Source organism: Zonotrichia leucophrys, chromosome 4 (genome assembly GCF_028769735.1).
Source record: "Zonotrichia leucophrys gambelii isolate GWCS_2022_RI chromosome 4, RI_Zleu_2.0, whole genome shotgun sequence".
Classification (NCBI taxonomy): Eukaryota; Metazoa; Chordata; class Aves; order Passeriformes; family Passerellidae; genus Zonotrichia; species Zonotrichia leucophrys.
Window position 1 is genome coordinate 57,796,376 of NC_088173.1, and position 20,240 is coordinate 57,816,615.

At 39.1% G+C, this 20,240-nt stretch overlaps 1 long non-coding RNA gene across 1 annotated transcript in view; it reads right to left on the bottom strand.

Moving 5' to 3' along the window:
• The window catches only part of LOC135447080 (uncharacterized), a 37,225-nt gene extending 19,599 nt beyond the window's left edge, over window positions 1–17,626 (bottom strand). The window contains exon 1 of the long non-coding RNA XR_010440001.1: window positions 17,501–17,626. This is a non-coding gene — a long non-coding RNA (uncharacterized LOC135447080). The remainder of the gene's footprint in view (window positions 1–17,500) is intronic.
• Window positions 17,627–20,240: the final 2,614 nt, after the last annotated feature.

Sequence of the window (20,240 nt, forward strand, 5' to 3'; positions counted from 1 at the left end):
GGTGAAAAGCTCTACAGCTCATTAGTAGTTGTCCTGTGATATAAGCACTAAGTTTAAGCTGAAAAAGACCTTACTCTCTTCTAAGAGAAACCATTTAAATATTAAGTATTTAATTTTTTTTTTGCTCTTACAGAGCTCAGAGAGGCAAGATTGTCCATTCTTTTTGTGAACTGACAAAACTTCACCTTCTATACTGCTCTGCTTTTTGAAACTATGAAGCCTGCAACACCCAGGCTGTGTACTTTTTAAACTATAAACATTAAACAAAATACAAATAGTTTTGAAAAAATGCATTACAAACCAAATATAACTGCAAGGGCTAAATTCTCTTTTAAGTAGAACATCCAGCAATAGAAAGCCATTCAAAAAATAATTCCAATGATCTTTCCAATGACTCTTCTGTAGCATGCTGTTACTGTTTTTCATGCTTCAGCCCCTGTGGCCATAATAAAAGCAAGGTATTTAGCTCAAAAACTTATTAATCACAACTACCACCTCTTTCATTCCAGGGGGGAAAAAAAAGCATGCATAAAAAGGAGTTCTCATCTATGTGAAGCAGCTTATATAGAGGAGATTGATCCCTGTATCTTCAGGTCCCCTTTGCTGGTGGATTGCATGGTAAAGCAGCAGTGCAAGACACTGCAGCTGCTCAGTAGCTATTTATTGTAGTCCTATTCTTTTTAGAAAGAAACTGTAGTATAGTATTTACAGACATTAGAAGAAAAATAAAACAATATTTGTGTTTGGATCACAAAAGACAGAACTCCAGGTCCCTGGGAATGGTTAGAAGAATTAACCATTCCCCATTTAGCTAAAGCAGCATTGTAAGTTCCTTTACACCTATGGCTGAGAAGGACAAAGCTCTCCCCACCTCCCCAGCCGCAGAATCAGAAACCTCCATGCAGGTTCAGACACTGTCAAGTGACAGGAACATAAAATGGCAATGCAGACAAACATAGATCAGCTTTTTGGACAGCTGGGTCCTGCCCTTTATTTGGCCAACCATTCCCAGTTTCTCACTACTAAGATATGTGTCCAGGTATAATGCCTAGAGGCACACAGGAATGGTGAGGTTTTCAGATATTTTAACATAACTTCATGGGAAACCTATTGCTAGGAATGTTAGTGCCTAATATGTTCCACTTTATAACACACCAGAAGGTAAAGATGCAGGGGTAGAACTAATTCCTCTCAAGCTGTGCTAAGGCTGCTGGCTCTCACACTGCTCACAAAAGGGCAAACAATAGCAAAGTTTGTGAGAGAAGAAACATTCTTGAAGATTGACCAATGGATATATCAGTTTTGTAGCACAAGAGCATCCCAGGGCACGTAAGAGAAAACTGAGGTGCAGTCACACACATTCACAGTTTGACTGTATTATACCTCTCTCCATCCAAACAGCAATGACTTAGCCTATGGGAATAAATGGAAATCATCCTGATGCCTAACTGAGCACTAGGAGTGCAGTGTGGAGCAAAACATCTAAGCAAAGGAAACAATACACAGACATCTGAACCACAACCCCTTAAAAGGAGTCTTGCAATGCTTTGGTAGCACTGCCTTTGCCCTCTCAAAAATATTTTAAATTGTTTTCTTAATTGCTGGACTTTTTAAAGGAAAATATTTGAAATAATTACTTTTAAAATGCTGCAGTGAGCATTTCAATGACTATTACCCACTTCCTCCTGTCATGCTCAGGGACTGATAACAATCAGAGAGCCCAGATGCCAGTCTGTATATTATAGTCCCAGCCAGGGTATTTGGCTCCTTGGTGAGATCCACAGGCAGCTATTCTGGCAGCTCTCAAATTGTCCCTGCCTAGAAAATTATTAAGGCTGTCAACTGACTGCTCAGACTACCCTGTTCTGGACATCTGGGATCTTCTCCCCTTCCCTAACTTATAACAGAACAGCTGTTCTGTTCATGTACTGCACTTGTGCAAGTGTGCATCCATTCATTTATTAGCAAGGAATTGAGAAAAACATGTTTATATAGGTCTCTTTTAAGTCACAAAACATATGGTTATCACCTAGTCTAGAATGACTTCCCTTAAACTGGAGAGGAAGTTTCAAAAAAATAGACAGAGAAAGAATAATGGAAGGCATGTCTGAGAAAAGGTCTCTACACACGTGTAGGTGTGTAGCAGGTGATGCATATTGCCTGTTGGTTTCCTCTGGAATCTGAAGAACACTTGTTTTAACATGTGCCTAAGAAAGCTACCAGATACTCTGTAAACGCCAGCTCTGACCTTAACCAACTCTTTGACTTCCTGAGTAGAATTTCCTCTGCATCAAATGGGCCAGAAACACTCCATATGTGGCTGATCTCTCAGCAGCATTGCCCTTAAATTGTTTATTATTTCTTGAATGCCATCGAGGTTTCTGAGGTTGTGCAACACAAAGGGAAAAACATTGTCCCTGTCTTGTAAGACATTATCTAAATAAGACAGAACTTGTAGTGCAGACATTCAAAGTAATACCACACAGCAGAAACAGATGAAAGGCCAGGCTCAACATTTCATCACTCAACTCTGCTATTATCTAACATTATTACAGAACATGTGTGCTTTCAGTAAAGCCAGGTGTGCATGTAAAGATTTTCTTATATTACTCACATCAAGACAGAAAGTGACAAAAATCAGACCTGTTTGACATAATCATTTTGTCCAAAATCTTAGCATAGATGACACAAAACCAACAGGTGCTATACTGGAGGTTGTGGCTAAATGTTTTGAAGAAAGCTTGGACTAAGTGCACATGGAAGTTACCATAAGGTTACACGTAGATAGGTATCTAGCACTCTGTAACTATTTCTGTGCCTGGCTCAGTAATGCACACACTTAAAAGGGTAAGAATTTGGAGGAAAATTGCTTGTGTTTACAGCCAGGAGGAGAATGTAGTTAGGTAGTTATTGGGGCACAGATGACACTGTAGGTTTCCAGCCTAGCCTGCTTCATGGCAATGTGTGTATATACCCACATGCTTTGAGAAGCAACTTTACCCCAGCAAATGGGCACAATGATGTGGAAAGAAGTGAGCAGAATTCCAAGCACAGCTGGAATCACTCAGTTATGATTGCAAGGAAGCTGGAAATGAAACTGATATGGGAAAGTCATTAAAAGGATTCAAAAGCAAAAACATGGTCTAAAGAGTAATTTTCCAGAGAAAATGGATCGGATTGGTAGGAATTAATTGAAAAATCTGAATATTGAGATGTGTGAAGTGTCTGAGCACCATTTATGGCAGATGTGTTGTCCTAAACTTGCTTACCAAGAGAATGCAGGTCCCTCTGCAGCAGGGCAAGGATACCTAGTTCAGATGTAAACCAAAGGATAACCTACCCGGGCATTTTGCTTTTTATGCTTCATGGTATTTCAAATCCTAGTCTAAATTCCCATAAATGAAGAACAAACATGACTACTTACTGCCTACACATGCCCATCTGCTCAGATGGCACAGCTCCCACTAACAATTTAGTTGGGCAGTTTCACTAAAGTCTAGGTGCCAAACCAGCATACGTTTCACAAAGATAAGTCTGTATGACACTACAAGCACTATTTCCTCTGCAAGATTCCCTTGTCTGGGACAGGTTTGAAGATTATCTAATGCTTCCCTGTTAGATGAGTTTCATAGGAAACAAGATAACACAATCACAGTCTGACTCCTGATCTCTCAGTCTGCCCTCTTCTTTCATACAGAAGTTTGGCAAATCTCAAACAGATTTGATAGAATGGTTTCAAAGTCATTGTTTTTCTATACATTTTGTTAAAATGAATGTCTGGTTAGACAAGACCAGTGTTCAATTGAGTAAACTACATCCTTACTAGACAAGAGAAAATCTCCACAAGTGATTCTTGTCTTACCTGCGGGAAAAGCTACTGCCAGAACCTCACTGGTATTAGACAGAAGGGAATCCAATCATTAGACACAGTCCATAATAAAGAGGACAGATGCTCACAGAACAACTAGGTTTTGACCACAGTTCCCATCAAAGTATCTATTTACCTGAAGGCAAATACTGAAGAATCCCAAAGAGTTTACAAGCATTTCTTATTTACAAGTGTCTTTTCACCACTCAAACACTCCATGTGTGTAGTAGAATAAATTGGCAGCACTCTCAGCTTGCACAGGGCAAGCACAGTGCCATCCACCTACACGTAGCAAGAGTGCATCAGAATATCTGTTGGATTTTTCAGATTTTGCAAGTTCCTCAGTAATTTCCTAATGAATGCTACAGAACTTGGAAAACTCAGCAAGCTCTCTCACACTTTTCTCAATGTTCAGTGTTATCCATCAAACACTTGGCCACAGGAGAAAACCCATTCAATGAACGAGGTATGAACTTCTACATGACAGCTTCTCCTGGCTGGTACAGGGAAGTACCCTGTCCAAGTACCCTGAGCCTTATAAGAGGCTACTTGCAAAGTTACACAGAAACTCTCACTCAGACACACTGAACTCTAAAGAGCAGTGGCAGCACACTGAGCTGGTTTTCAGCCTCAACAAATGGCACTGCAGAGTAGAATGAGGAAATACAGGCTAGTTTCCAACCACAGTGATAACAAAATCCATGGCCAGGAGAGAGGGCAGTTGTTTATTTTTTCAGCTTCAAAAGAAAGCCAAATCCACAAAACTCTCAGCATAGACAGGTGAGCTCTGAAAAGCAGCTGTTGTGGAAAGGGATAGGAAAAACTATCACATTTGTGCTTGTAGTGTTGATGCAACCATACAAAAATTAGTCCCAGCTGTTCTGGCTAAAACAAGGAGGAAAAGGACATGAGGAGAACTGGATTAACAGTACTGAGGGAGATGGCCAGCACCCACAGCATGCAATTAATATCATCCTGGCAAGAAGAAAGAGCATCATCCCGTTTCCTTTCAAATGCACTATGGCCACAGATAATTCACCTCTACCAAGAAGGAGCAAAATTTAATCTGGATGTCTGAACTGCATTGGTATTCCCACCATGAGATCTGCCCTAAAGTGGAACCATCCCAAATTAGTATGTTGCTGTCAGAAAAGGCAGACCACCCTTACAATACAGAACTTATTGAGAGAAATAAATTTTAAGTGATTTGAAATTGACATTTTGTACAATAATATTTTGATTTCATTGTGTTTTTTGTTTGGCAGTGGAGGGGGTTTAAGTAATAAATATTTTATTTGGCAAAACTAACTTTAAGATTAGAATTATCATCACTGATATTCTATCCTGGGAAGAGCATTCCCATTATAAATGGGGAATTTTCCAGGTATATTAGTTCTTTTGACCTGGTTGGATCAAATACAGCACTGTTTCTATTTCAGGTAGTTGATATTCTACAGAATAGCTTCACTGGAGTTCTGCATGTGAACAGTGTCACTGGGCAGTGGAAAACAGGCAAATACAAAACAGACCAACAAGTTATCATTTTGATTTTTCTAACACATTCCTTGTGTTTTCTGAGAACCTTTTACTCTGTTAGATAAAATTGGAGAAGATTTTTGAAGGATCCAATTTTGCTGGCAGTTACTCCTCAAACCAAATCAATAACTAACAATTTTTTATAGCAAAGCTCTTTCAATCTGAATGGCTGCAGTGCATGTGCATAAACTGCAGTAATGTTTATTGTATACCAAGATGGAAAAGCCAGACTTTAGATTGTGTAACTTTCCATAACACAGTTTTCCAGCGGGCTCTTCAGCTCAGCAAGCAGCCAAGGAAAGGGAGGGGGTGAATGCAGCAGATCTGTTTCTTTCCAGCTTCAGATGCAGATGAGGCCCCACCCAGCAAACCAAACCTTTGGCTGTCGTCCACAAGATCCTCCAGGCTAAGGAAAGAGGAGCCATGGAACAATATAGCAGCAAAAGCCCTCCCCAGCCTTTCATTCTGGTGCTTGCTTTCTCACAGAAATAAACTGCCCTACATGGCAAACAGGGCTGTTGGGCTTGTGGTGCTCCACAACTGTAAAGTTGCCATGCAAACCTGGATTCTAACAGGATAGCTTTCCCCCTGTTCAATATGGCAGAAGCTACAGACTTTTCTTATCCATTCCTCACTGTGTCCATTGTTCTGGGCACACACAGGGTAGACTCTTCCACACAGACAGAAAAATATTCTCTTTCCAAACCTAATTCTCAGTCAAGCAACAGGAAGACTCTCTCATCTGAAATTCAAGTAATCAGAATTCCCTCAAATGACAAGTTTTTTACTGCAAGATCAATGTGAAATAATTTGGTAGAACATCACCATCTGGTGGATACACCCACTGACAATTTGGCTTAATTTTTTTCTTTATCTCCTTGGTAGTTCTTCAGTACACTGAAGAATATTACATCAAAGTTACAGAAAAAAATACATTCAGTCAATCCATTGGCAATCTGTAACTTCTTCTCAGGACAAGACAGAAGTCTGCAAAAAGGAAGAGGGGTGTGGAGAATTCCGATCTTCATATAGCATTGTAGGTGGCAGATCTGTAAATAGAGGCCAGACAGGTGAGGCTACACAACTCTTCCAGGCTGCTGTGGAAAGATCCTAGCCTTTGTGAAAAATAGCATACACCTCCTCCAAAGTCAGAGAGAAAATAGTACTCTGTTACCAGTTGGTTAAACAGCACATTCCACACCAAAGCTGAGATTTCTTTTTCCTTTTACTCTCAGAACTGAGCAATTAGTCTCACTGTTGATAGAAATCGTCTGCTTTGCACAGTCCCTACTCCCCAGCATGTCAGCAAAGTGCAAGATGCCACCCTTTTCACAAGCTCTAACTGGATAGTGGAGAAAAAGGGGAGGAAGGGGAGAAAAAAGGTCTATACTGTCTATGAAGCAATTCTGTCAGCTGAAAATTGCCTTTCCTGCAAACACCATCTACCCTTAGACTTTGCATCTCCTATCACAGAATCACAGAATGGGTGAGGCTGGAAGGGACCACAGTGGATCATCTGGTCCAACCGCCCTGCTCAAGCAGAGCCATGCCAGAGCACATGGCACAGAATTGCATTCAGATGACTCTTGAATGTCTTCAGTGTGGGAGATTCCACAACCTCCCTGAGCAACCTGCTCCAGTGTTTAGTCACCCACATAGTAAAGAAATTCTTAGTCATACTCAGGTGTAATTTCCTGGGCATCAGTCCCTGCACATTGCCTCTTGTCCTACTGCTTGGCACCATGGAGAGGAGCCTGGCTCCATCCTCCTGGCATTCTCCCTTCAGGTGCTGACAGACATCGATGAGCTCCCCTCTGAGTCATCTCCTCTTGAGGCTGAACAGGCCCAGCTCCTTCAACCTGTCCTCATAACAGAGATATTCCAGTCCTTGACCCAGGTCCCTCTCTGCAGAGCTGCCAGGTCAGCCCCTCAGCCTGTGCTGGTGCCCAGGGTGACTCTTCTCCAGGTACAGGCTCTGCATTTGCCTTCGTTGAATTTCAAATGGTTCTTGTCTGCCCATCTCTCTAACCTGTCTGAAACATGTTGCTGAATATGGTATTTTCTGTCTACTTTATTTTCCTGTTGTTATTTTGTTTTAACCAAAAGCCCTATCAAATGAAATGTATATATGTCTGTCTAGACAACTTTCACATAGGATTATAAAACTCAGTGATGAATGATTGGTTTCTTTCGTCTGTTTCCCATTTGTAGGAACTCTCATCCTACAGTGTCATGTAAGACCTGTAGAAATGGGCCTTGTGTGATCGTTCTCTCTGTCTAGGTGTTTGTCTGAATGTCAACCTGCAGCTTTCAGCCAAAACCTGAGAAAATGTAGTGGTCTCTGCATCCATTATATTGTGGCAAGTTCCATTTCACTATGACATCATTTGGGTTTTGCCTTCTTTTCTTTTATATGCCCTCTGTATTCTTCACAAATGTATTTGTAACTCTGTCACCTATTGTATTAGTGATTGTTTTCCCAGTACTTTTCCATGGCCTTTCACTAAGCAGAAAGACAAAACAAATCCAGAGCTCCAAGGGAACAAGGCCCTTACCCTATGTTGGTTCTCCCTGGGAACCAAGGCTGAGAACAACACCTTGAGATCCATTCTCATGGACAAAGTACAGCCAGTGCTGAAGGGGGGGCTCCAGAGAAGGGGCTTGACCTAGGGGGAATTGCATCATCACTTGTCCTCCTCATTGGTGCCTTTTATCAATTATGCTAATTTCCTAAAACCTATAAAAAATGTACTCACCTCTGGGGATGGTGGGCTTTTGTGGACACCTTTCCATAACTGCCTCAGAAGGCTTTCAAACAAAGATCCCCTTCTATATCACCTCCTTCCTAAAATTATCTCGAGTTTCATTTCCAGGTTGGGAAAAAGGCAATACTATGCTGATACATAAATAATGGGACTGAACTTCGACCATCAGGGAGACTTGCACAGCACAGAGACTGCAGAGTGTGGAGCTCAGACTACCAGAGACAAAAGTGCTCCAGTCACTGAAGAAAATCTTAGACAAGGTATTGTAAGACAATTAAGGCTAAATACTACACCTCATGGCCTCCCATTGCAAATTACCCCAATGCCTTTATACTCTATGTAACTTACACCCTTGTTTCACAAATCCTGTAGCCTGGCATGTTTAAGCACTACATTATACTGAAAACTGAGCAAAGAAAAAGCAAAAATCACATTGATTTCATTAGAAATGTATTTTGGGCAATTTGTATCATTAACGTTGCACAATATTAAAGCAGAGTTAAGAGTAATGCAAGAAAATTCTTTGGATGAGATGTTACATAATGAAATAAAACCACACAGCTGCATCATACTGTGGTTGTCAGAAGTTTGTACCATAAAGTTTCCATGAAAGGCTCTGATGAGCAGTGACAAGGTGAAGTAAGGCTCTACAACCACTCAAATAAAACTTGAAACACTGACAAATAATGGATTTTAAAATAAGGATTTTCAGGCACTACCAGAAAAAAAAAAAAAAAAAAAAAAACAACAACAACCACAAACAACCTTTTTTAAAAACCATAAAACAGTACCAAGAAATTGATAAAAACTAGCACAGAAAATCAAGAGTTAAAAACAAAACATTGATTCTTACTGAGTGTGTGGGAGGTCCCAGGGCAGGATATGACCTGAGAGACAAACCTGAATGCTGAAAGACTGCAAAGTCTCAAGAAGAATCAAAACACCTGAGCAGTGTTTGAAATAGCTGAAGTTTTATAATATATTTTAAACAAAAGATCTTCTAAAGACAGCCAAAACGCATGCACAGAAGATGACAGGAAAACAGGATCAACAGCAGATCAGAGATAAAGACACTGTCAATAAGTACTGTTTTTATTCATTGTTGTAGCAAGAGCCACTTTGAAAAAAAATTTGTTTAAAAGCAATTAAGCAATTTTACAGAAATAGTCTGGGATTTTGTGCAAAGCAAGAGAGACTCCACGCTTGCCTCATCTCCTAGAAGCATCCCATATTCTTAGATGTGACGTTGCCATGACAACCACAACTTGGTGACCTCGTTATTTCAACCTAATCCTGCTTTGAAATTATAGTTGCTCCACCCTTTTGCCTGGCTAGCCTGATAACATAATCATTGTAAATGAGGATGGAAAAACACAGCAGGATACCATTCCCCTAGTGACATGGGACTGGTCTCACCTTATCAGGGAAACAGAGCAACAATTAAACTGCCCAAATCTAGAAGCCCAAAAGTAGATTTTTATTTTGGTTGTTGTCGTTGTTTTGTTTGCTATTCTTTTTTGAAAAAAAAAAAAATCTAATAGCTCGTCAGTACAGGGATTTGGTTTTAATGTGGGCTTTTCGGGAAATTCCTTTTAATTTAATTTAATGTCTTTATCAGGAAATTAAACAGTAATAAGGGGTAGTTCTTCTTAATTATGCATTTGTTTTGACTAACAGCTGGAGGAAGATTTAAGATATAGACGAAGAGTCAGGACAGAACTTGTTTAGCAAATCAGATTTGGGTTTTTAAGTTCAAGCTTGCTTTGCTCTATTTAAACTGGTTAAAGCAGTGACTACTAGAAAATCACAGTTGCAGACATTGTGGAAATACTTGCTACTTAATACTTTACTTACTATTATACTATTACTTACTACTGTAATACTTTCTATGTTTGCTCACGTGTCACAGGTACATTACTGCACTTATTGCACACATGGGCAACAACCATACCAGTGCTGTAGCAGATCTAAAGAAAACACTTTCTTGGCTCCTTGGGGAGGTAATTCAGAGTTTTGTATGTACATAGGACATATGAAAGCTAGCTGAGGAAGATGGGGAGGAAATAACTTTAAAAGAACATAAATTTGGAGCTGTTAGCATATGATCCAACAGAAGCTCCACAGATTTTAGTTCACAAAATCATTTTGGGGCTGTCCTTACATACCTGTGTATGTAAGAACATACATACCAGTTTCTGGTATGTTAAGACCAGAAACCTTCAGTTTCTGTCAGAGAAGTCTAATTTTCCTTTCTTGGTGTTTGTATATTTTAATCTGTATAGGGACACATTTTACCTTAGAGGTTATGATATAGCAAGAAACTTCTTGAAGGAACACCCTGTACAAGAGGCAACTAAATTTGTAAATAAGGGTCATTATTAGAAGAAGATGTCAAAAAGGAAGAAGGACCAGCATTTTGACAGAGAAGTACTAAGAACTATTAGCTTGTTTGGTAGGGATACAAGACTTCTGTTATTATGGTTACTTTCAGAAGAGTAGGAAAGATTTCCTCAATCCTAACCTTATGTGCCTCTGCCAGCAAAGGGGCTGAGTCAGCCTCTGAGGATATGAACTCATGATTCTAGAAAGAAACTCTACATTTTAAAATTTGGAGAGTTGTACCGCTAAATTGTTCTTTCCAGCTTTCATGTCACAATAGAGAAGTTGGGTGATGCCCTCTAAAATCAATCACCAAGGACTCCATGCACAAGCAAAAGTACCTATCAGGCACCCATGGATTCAGTGGCCAGCCAGGAAAACCTTTATCCAGAAAGTGCTTTATTAACAGTGTAATCACAAGGCTGAGGTAGCTGATGAAGTAGTAAGGCAAATAAAGTGATGATTTCTGGTAAGGCACAAAAAAATTTTTGAATCCTACTGCAGCAGTGCTTGGGGATAATTTTCCTGAAAAACTAATACAAAAATCCCAAAGCACTATAGCCATGCATTGCAGGTACAACATGATGAGCTGAAGGCTGAGCTCTTCTCTCTGTGCCTTGAAAACATCTTTCTTTTCAAGAGCATCTGCAACAGGAAGGGCTAAACCACCACTTGCCTCTGTTTGAAATCTTGCCACTCCCAGCACAGAAAATGAAACCACTGACACTTTACACAGTCACCTTCACATAGGATCAGCACAAGGTGTCTCAGGCACAGAGAATTCAGCTTTCCTCCACAAATAAAAATACCAAAAACGGAAAGAGAAAGAAAAAACCCACCCAAAAAACCTCCACAAACAAAGAGAAAAAAGGGAGACACATCACCAAACACACCATTTCCTCCATGAAGGGACCCCTTAACATACCCTTGGCCTTCCTTCCCCTTCAAGTGAGGCACTTTGCTGCCAATATCTAACCATTAAATGATTAGAGGAGAAGAAATGTGAACATAATCATTAGACATTTTTTTCTTGAGTTGTTCAGCAGGGGTTATAAATCAGTCTCCATTAAAATATTTTTCTTAAGCTTTGTTGAATCCCAAGTGCAGAGAATAGACATGAGTAGGAGATGTTTTTACAGCACTGCAGCAAAGGAAGCAGGTTTTCCTTCACTAAAAGGCCAAAGTTCATTTTCTTAGAATAGCAGCATACATTCCAAAATGGTGCCTCACATTTACCAAGAGCTATCAGGGAACAAGTGAACAAGATTTATGTCCAGATTCAAATTTAGTTCTCCTACATACAATAGTAAAAGGCCAGACCATTCAATACTTAATCAGGTTTGGAGTCTGATTTTTCCAGCCTTGCTTGAGATCACCATATATCTTTTGTGCAGGCTGATTAATCCCTCTAACTACTGATTCTAACACATGAACAGGAATCTAGAAGCCCCAAATGAAATTCTAAGCAGGAAGTGTACTTCGACAATTGATTTTTGCATCTACAATCTGACTTATTAACCTATTACAACCTAGTTTGCTGTACTCGTTTCAGAAAAAGGAATATATTCTCCCTGTTACATTTCTGATCCTGGATTTGAACAGCAGCTAAAATCATTCTGTATTCAAAACAGCTAACATACAGGGGGGAAAGAGTTGTGAACTGTTCCCTGTGCAGTTAAAAGGGGACTGCCTAGCAGACCTCTTGCTGAATTTGGAGGACACGACTCCTTACTGACCCTGCTATGGAATCCGTAGGTATGAGGTTTATAGGCAATACAAAAGTTGTTATGTAGAAATGTTTTTCTGCCTCGCACCAATTTAAAACTGAAATAAGAACAAAGCTCTGCCTCACTCCCAGTTCATTAGTGACACCTAGTGCCCAAAGACTAAAGGAACCGCGCTCCAAAGGAGCCCATTTCCACTGGCCTGGATCACACTACAAAAACTGTAGGGTGTGGCAGGACAGAAACCAAATAAAAGACGACATTAGCTGTGGGGTGATTTAAACTCATACAGAAACTCTATATCTCCTTTAAAGAACAATGCTCTTCAAATCAAAAAGAAAGGAAGGGATGTTTCCATAAGCAGGAAAGAAACAATTTGGACAAGTAGAATGCAATTATTGAGACCCAGGAAGGCTCTGGGACAGAGCATTCCAACACATGAACGATATCCACAGTACAGGAAACAATCCATTGCCCTAAAAATCTAATTTTTATATCTCATTCAGAAAGGATAACTACCAGAAGAGAGTGCAACTTCTCCTTATTATGGTCCAAGTTCTTGTTGATAGAGAAAAGTCTCACCAACGCAGCTGTAGTGCAACATGTTATTCCACTAAACCTACACTGTGGTGGTGCTCACAGGGGTCCCAGGAAGAGGCAAGAGATGAGGATCTGACTCCATGTTTCAGAAGGCTTGATTTATTGTTCTATGATATATATTATATTAAAACTACACTAAAAGAGTAGAAGAAAGGATTTCATCAGAAGGCTAGCAAGCAGGAAGAAAGAATGGAATGATAACAAAAGCTTGTGTGTCTCAGACAGTCCAAGACAGCTGGACTGTGATCGGCCATTAATTAGAAACAACCACATGAGACCAATCACAGATGCACCTGCTGCATTCCACAGCAGCAGATAACCATTGTTTGCATTTTGCTCCTGAGGCCTCTCAGCTTCTCAGGAGAAAAAAATCCTAGCAAAAGGATTTTTCATGAAATGTGACACTAACCCAAGTAGATCTCTCTCTATATCAGGCCATACTAGTATAATAAAAATCCCTCAGTTACTGATCATTACCTGGATCAGTGACTTGTGGTTGCAGAGCAATGCTGAAAAGACCACAGTTTCTTCAAAAGGCTTGTCCTGTATTGTTATACATTTTATATTATATGGCTTGGGAAGTCCTATGGATATGTTCCCCATTTCGGTGGCTGGCCCCAGCCTCTAAGTCACCTTTACTTTGTGCCATGCTGTCCACATGGTGGATACCCATGTGATGGAAACACAGAAGCTGCAGCAATGCTTATCACTCTTATGGAAATAGGCTTTGCTCCTCATGGAAAGGATGCGACTTTCTGCATGAAAATCACTTTTTTTTCCCCCAGTTTTTCACTAGGTTTAAGATTTGTAAAACACTCTGCACTGCACTTAAAATAGAAAAAGTTTAAAAGATGCCCAAGAATAATGTTAGGAGACATTCCAAAGGAACAGATTAGTCAAAAAATTGAAAAAAATTGAGTTTAAGGAAGAAAAACCTGGGCAAACTCCAAAGCAGAAGAGATTAGTAGAAAATGCACGCTCTAGATCAAAAGAGAAATGTACAGTTCAAAAGTGGAGCCAATACCTTATGCAATATATATCACACTATACTTATAGTGGAAGAAATATTTTTTTAGTCTTATAGGAACAAGTGGAAATTGAAGCCTTCATCAGGCTTCTTTATCTTCACTTTGTGCTCATTTCTCAGAAAAAGTGACTCCAAGTTGCAACACAGTAGAGATGCAGGCTTGTAATGTCCAAACTGGAGGAACCATGGAAAGATGTTGCACAAAACAGTTTAAATCACAGATGACTAAAGCAGATGAAAAAGAACTTGGGCAAAAGGAGACACATCCACAGCCAGTAGCAAAGACATCATGAACCGCACAGCCAGAAAACCTATACAGATTCTGGGAGTTTTCAAGACAGATACACTAGAAAAAATGTTCAGAAACACAAAAGAATGCTGCATGTTCTTTAAATTTCTGAGATAAGGAGTAGTGGGGACTGATGACAGAGAAGGTTTAAGAATTTTGTGTTACCAAAAGAGGACAGCTGCAGTCTTGACCAATTAAGAAAAAAACCACAACAACCCACACAATGACTGGCAGTGTCAGAAATACATGTCTTGTTACAAAAATAATCTGCTCGCTGCAAACAATTTGCCCCATATCCCCTTAAAATTCATTTCTGCTCCTATCTGTACCAGAACCTAGTACAAGACCCCCTCAAAGAAGGAGGAAAAAATTCCAGCAGAGACCAATTGATTACCCCAATCTTATAGCCCTGGAAAAGTCCTCAAAACAAGCACAAAGATCAGAGAAAGGGAAAGGCCCCATGTTTCACTCATTATGTCTTTTCCACACTGCCTGCAAGATAACTAGAGATTCGCCAGTTACCTTGGCCTATTTTGTACAGAACATAGGTAAGTTTGAAGAGGAATAAAAGTTTTTGTTGATTCAGTCTGCTAGCAAGACAGTGGTTACTTTTAAATGGAGAAGCAGCATAGGCTTCTGAACTGAGGAAAACTGCTCTCAGTGTGGCTGGTGTCTGACAAACAGCTTTCACCCTGGCCCTCAGTCTCTGTACTGTAGCTAAGGGATCCATGGGAAGTGAAATATAGCCATTGTTTGACCTTTATGAAATTTCTAGGAGTCAGAATCACTACTGGAAAACCTTCAGGGGTCCACAAAAGCAAAAAATCCTTATTATGGTCCAAGTTCTTGTTGTTGATACAGAATGACAGTCGTTGCCTTAAATTGGCAGGTCTTTAGTTTTATTCCTGCCTTAAATGTTGGCTGGCTGTGACCTTACAGAAAGTTCACTGGGATATGTTTGAGATTAAAATGATCAGCTCTATATTGTAATATCTCCTATTTATACCTTAAGTTGAAGTGAACTTAACTGTATCTTGCTTTAAGATTTGCAGCTTTCTTCATGTGGTATCTTTATAAATAGTGAAAGAATTGTCAATATCTATTCACAGCATAATTATGTATTTGCTAATTGCCCTAGATTACATCTGAAGTGAGGTGATCACATACTTGTTAACTCCAATTACAGAAAAATCATTCATCAGAGCTTTATAGTACAGAATAGGTATAGTAGGTATTAAATAGATGTTTGGCTTATTGCTGTACAACTCCTATTATATCAGTGTGTGTACCTTAAATATCCATAGCCTCTGCTATTTTTCAGTTTTGTGATCTGAACTGCTGAATTGCAAAAAAACCCCAGGTGCACATGCACTAGGGTGATGAGGGAGAGAGATTATCTTGATGTTTCATAAAATGATATGTACACAGTTCAATAAGAAAGCCCTTTACCTTCTGTGTAAAAATTCAGCTTTTCCCCAAATGAAACAGAACATTAAGATTCAAGAACATAACCTTGTAATCAGATCTATTATTTCTTTGCATCAACCCTTAGATTCTTTCCTGTGTGTTTTTTTTGCCTAATGATCTTATCATTAAGTTCAACAAAATTGAGTGTAATGTACTGAAAATACACTCAGCTGATATTGAACTTGTTGATGAGGAGTGTAGGCCTGTTAAAATTGACAAAACTGACAAGTTCTCTGTTCCCCCTTACTTTATTGCTCTTTGGTTCAACATGAAGCTTTGCAAGCAAAAAACCTTTATTGCTTGCTGGCTGAAAAGAAAGGTCATACTCAGGAATACATTTCATTAGTCACAATTCAGACTCTTTTATCAGTTTTCCTCTTTGATGTAAATTCCAATTTGTTAATGATGTGTAGGTACAAAGGCAAAAATAGAAATATTTCATAGAGTTCTAGAGACTATCACTGACAAACTAAGGTCATAATTCTATTTCTGTATCAGGGAGGTGATATTTTCTTAAAAATATTTTCTTGGAGATACAGGAGCAGCAAAGACATCAGCAAAAAATTATGCTTAGATTTTAGTGGTGCAATCACTACCAGACTGAGTGCTAAATGCACAGGTTGCTGCCCAGACTGTTTTTGCTGAAAAACCACTGAAAGATCTAGTTCACCACATGACCCAAACCAGCTGCACTAATGCATCAGAGGGTAGACATGCGGAACTGTGAGCAAAAAGCCAGGAAGAAGAAAGGTACATTGTCTAAAAACAGAATTTCAAGACCATATTTCTAAGCAGCAAAATTCTACCAAGAAAGTCTGTGCTAACTTTAATTCTTGTGACCACCTCAACTCTTTATGGAACTAGACTGAAAGCCACACCTATCCACAAAGATATTGGGCAATCTGGTTCAACAAATAGGCCTGTAAGTTGCCATAAAAGCACAAGCAAGGGAGGTAAATTAGTGCAGAAATGACTATATAGATCAATGGAAAGAAGTGTTCAAAACAATACAATAACTAACAGAACTGCCAAAATTATTCTGCCCTTCTTGATGCTGTCTGTTTCCAGGGCCAAATCAAGTTATAGCCAACACTGTCTGCGCCAACCCTCAGAAAAAAATTTGAAAGAACTTCACTCATTTTAAAAAAGTCTTAAATATTAATTATCCAATAAATATGCCAGAAAATACAATATAACTAATGCATAAACATCTACACATTAATTTAGGTTCCTAGTTCAAAATAACTGAAGCTTTGCCATTACATATTACACAAGTCAAAAGAATATTTTACCAATGACAAAACAAAGAACCTCAAAATGAACAAAGTTGCTTCATACATTGTCATTATCATGGAAATATGAAATCCTATTCATGTACTCTTTTTAATATCTGATTCCCCTCAGCCCTTTTCCAGTCCAGCCAGAGCCAGGACTATCTAACTTTATCTCCCAACTAGAATCCTTGCACTTGCTCTAAAAGGAGTCACAGATGGATTCTTCACTCAAAGTCATCAGTATAATGCACATTAAAATCTTCAAGAGAGAAGTACTGTATCAGCCAAAAGTTTTATTTAGGAGTACCTTTCCAGCCCCACTCCAACATGATCTCAAGGCCTGATGGATTGATTCTGCCCAGCTTCAAATGGGGACTTTCATGACTGGCACTAATACCTCTATCTGACAAAATCTGAATATTTAATATATCCTTACAGAAAAGCAGGGTACCAAGATATCAGATAATTTGGGATTTTGTCACAGATCTTCCCTTAGCATTGACACAGTCTTCGATTTTGTAGGGGGAAAAGAAGAATTATCAGAAATTTTCAGATCTTTAGAATCACTTACCATGTACCTCAGTGAATCCTGGCTAGATCCTGTGAATTGCAGTGACACTACCACTTTTGAGCAAACTACAGTACACCTGTAAATCCACCAGAAAGGTTTCAGAATGAACTGCTACCAGCTTTCCAGCCACTCTGCTTTCCACAGAATTAAACCAAAGCACCTGAGCCTAGTTAACCACTGACAAACAAACCTTGAACAAGGTCTAAGTTTCTGCTTTCCATTAATATCATTTGTAAGTAGTATTTTTGCCTGCAGGAAACGTTACAAAGTTGCCTCCAATGTCAAATTAGGAACTACTTCTGCATTTAATTAAAATTGTTTCACATGACTGAAGTGTAGTCAGATGAGGTGTAGTCATGCTGTCTACAGATACCCAAAAATGAGTGAACTTTTTCCTCCTCTGCTTGCTTTGCAAGGTAAAGGCATCTCCTTCCAGCTGTGCTTCAGTCTGATGTAATCCATTCCTCTTTCTCCAAAAACAGTTTACAACAAGCTACCCTTCTCCACTCAAAACTTCAGCTTCTGCAGGTCCTCTCCTCAATAAATCTCATGTGCAGCAAAAGGTACTCGTGCTTCTCACATCTGCTGTGGTCTTGGATTTGTTTGGATTAATAAAAGCTCTGATTCTATGGATAACAGTTAATTATATCACTGTGATCCACTCAAGTAGCTGAGAAAAGAGGGAGTTCTCTGGCTTGCAACCCTCAGATGTAAATACTTCCAGATCAAGCATAAATTTGGCTCCTGATCCTACACTTTGTTCTGTTTTTTGGAGAGTAGGACACCTGATGAACTCCAAAATGTAGATTTTTGTATGTCTGCTTCTACTACTGTTTTAGTCCTACTTCATTCCCCAAGTACTTTAGACAAATTCTAGTTCTTGTGATTTTCATAAATCATGTCCATCCAAACTACAATCAAGTACATTGAGAGAAATAGGTGATTAAAAAATACAGAAAACAGAAATAAAAAGTATTAAAGAGCAAAGGCAGATGAAAAACTGAAATTAATACCTTATTTTTCAAAGTACTACAGTATTTTTCATTTAAATTGTTGTTTTCTCTTCTTGTACATTTTTCAATTCCCCTTTCAAGTGAAAGTATAATGAATAAAGATTTGTTGCAGAGAAGTATACCCACAATAACACTACATTTAATTTTATTCTGCTTGCTTTGCTAAAACTTTTTGTATTCTTAAGTCTTTTCTTCTTTTTGACAGCTGAGGGAAGGGGAGACACTGACACACACGAAATGGGAAGTCCTCCTTGTGCTATTTGTACACTATGGAACATAAGTGCCTCCTAACACTGCAGCTGTGTGGCTGACAAGCAATATAATTGTTTAATGCAATTTAGTCAAGAACATCTAAAGAAGGAAAAACCTAACTTTGGAAAAATCAGAGAGAGATTCCTGCTTTGCTCATTCAGGTTTAAAGAAAAGTGCTTTATATGGCTGAATGACTGCCTTGGCACGGTATACTCCTTTCCAAGTCCTGAATTTCATGCCTTTTTTTCTTTCTAAAGCTGATTTCAATTTTGGACAGCATCCACCTAGAGTTACTTGTATGTTTTTAATTTCTCCTTTGACTACAGAACTTAAACAAACAGGTTTGGCTGGGTGGATTTAATCAGAAACAGATAAAGAGTTTTGAAAATGAAAAGTAAGTACGCTAAATGCACCAAAGTCAGCTTTCATTCATTTACTCTTCCTTTATTTCTGTTATTAGATAGTTTAATGCTCAGGTTTCTCAAAGACCTGAAGTAAAGTGAAATAATGAGCACCAAAGATATTGAACTTACATATCAAATTTTTTCCAGAAATCTTATATTAAAAGCAAGTCAAACGGAGTTTGTTGTCTGTAGCTAATGAACTAGATAAAGTTGAAAATGAGTCCAGGGTAAATTGGAGATAAGTAAAGTATTGAAAATGAGTCCAGGGTAAATTGGAGATAAGTAAAGTATCAGACTTCAACAACAGGAGCTTGATAGCTCTGGTATTATCTAAGGGTCTTTTAATGCCCTAAATTGTTCTTTGCTCTTTACTACACAAGACAAGACTGATTTATTACAACAGTGTTAACACCACTTTAGAATTTCAATTTATTGCAATAGAACAAGGTAAGTTGTTTGAAAAAAATTGAACTCTGTCTGCAGACAAAAACCTTGGGATCTTTCAATTTGATATTGGGGTCCCCTAGTTTCTAAAATCCTGAGTTCTTGGTTTTACCATTGAAATAAAACTCCTTGACCAGTCTCAACTGACATGAAAAGCAGGATTAGGTCTGCAATAAAAATGACTTATGAATTCAATAAGTCCATGTCCCGTGTTGACTATATGACGCTTTTATCCCCAGTCATCTCATTCTGTTTATGTTGAATAATAAGCTTTGCACCTTTAAGAGTGTCCCAGAGAGTGAAGGGGGGGAAGAGAAGAAGCGGCAGGTTTTTTTCAGACACTGTACTCCTCCTCCAAATTCCTCCTCCTGGACTGTGCTGTCTATGGATGGACAGACAGCAGGACAGAGCTATTTTGTGCTTTTAGTTAGTGTAAGCTAGCTGAGGCAAAGAAGTTCCCTGGACTTTTGGGGTTTTTTTCCTTTTCTTTGGACCTCTTGAAACCTGCTCTGGACTGAACACCCAGGGGAGCTCTCACAGCTGCACCTGTGGCCTGCCAGGCCTGGCCTGTGACATTTCCAGCACTAGAGGGAATGACCAGGGACTGAGTGAGCTGAGCTGCAACCC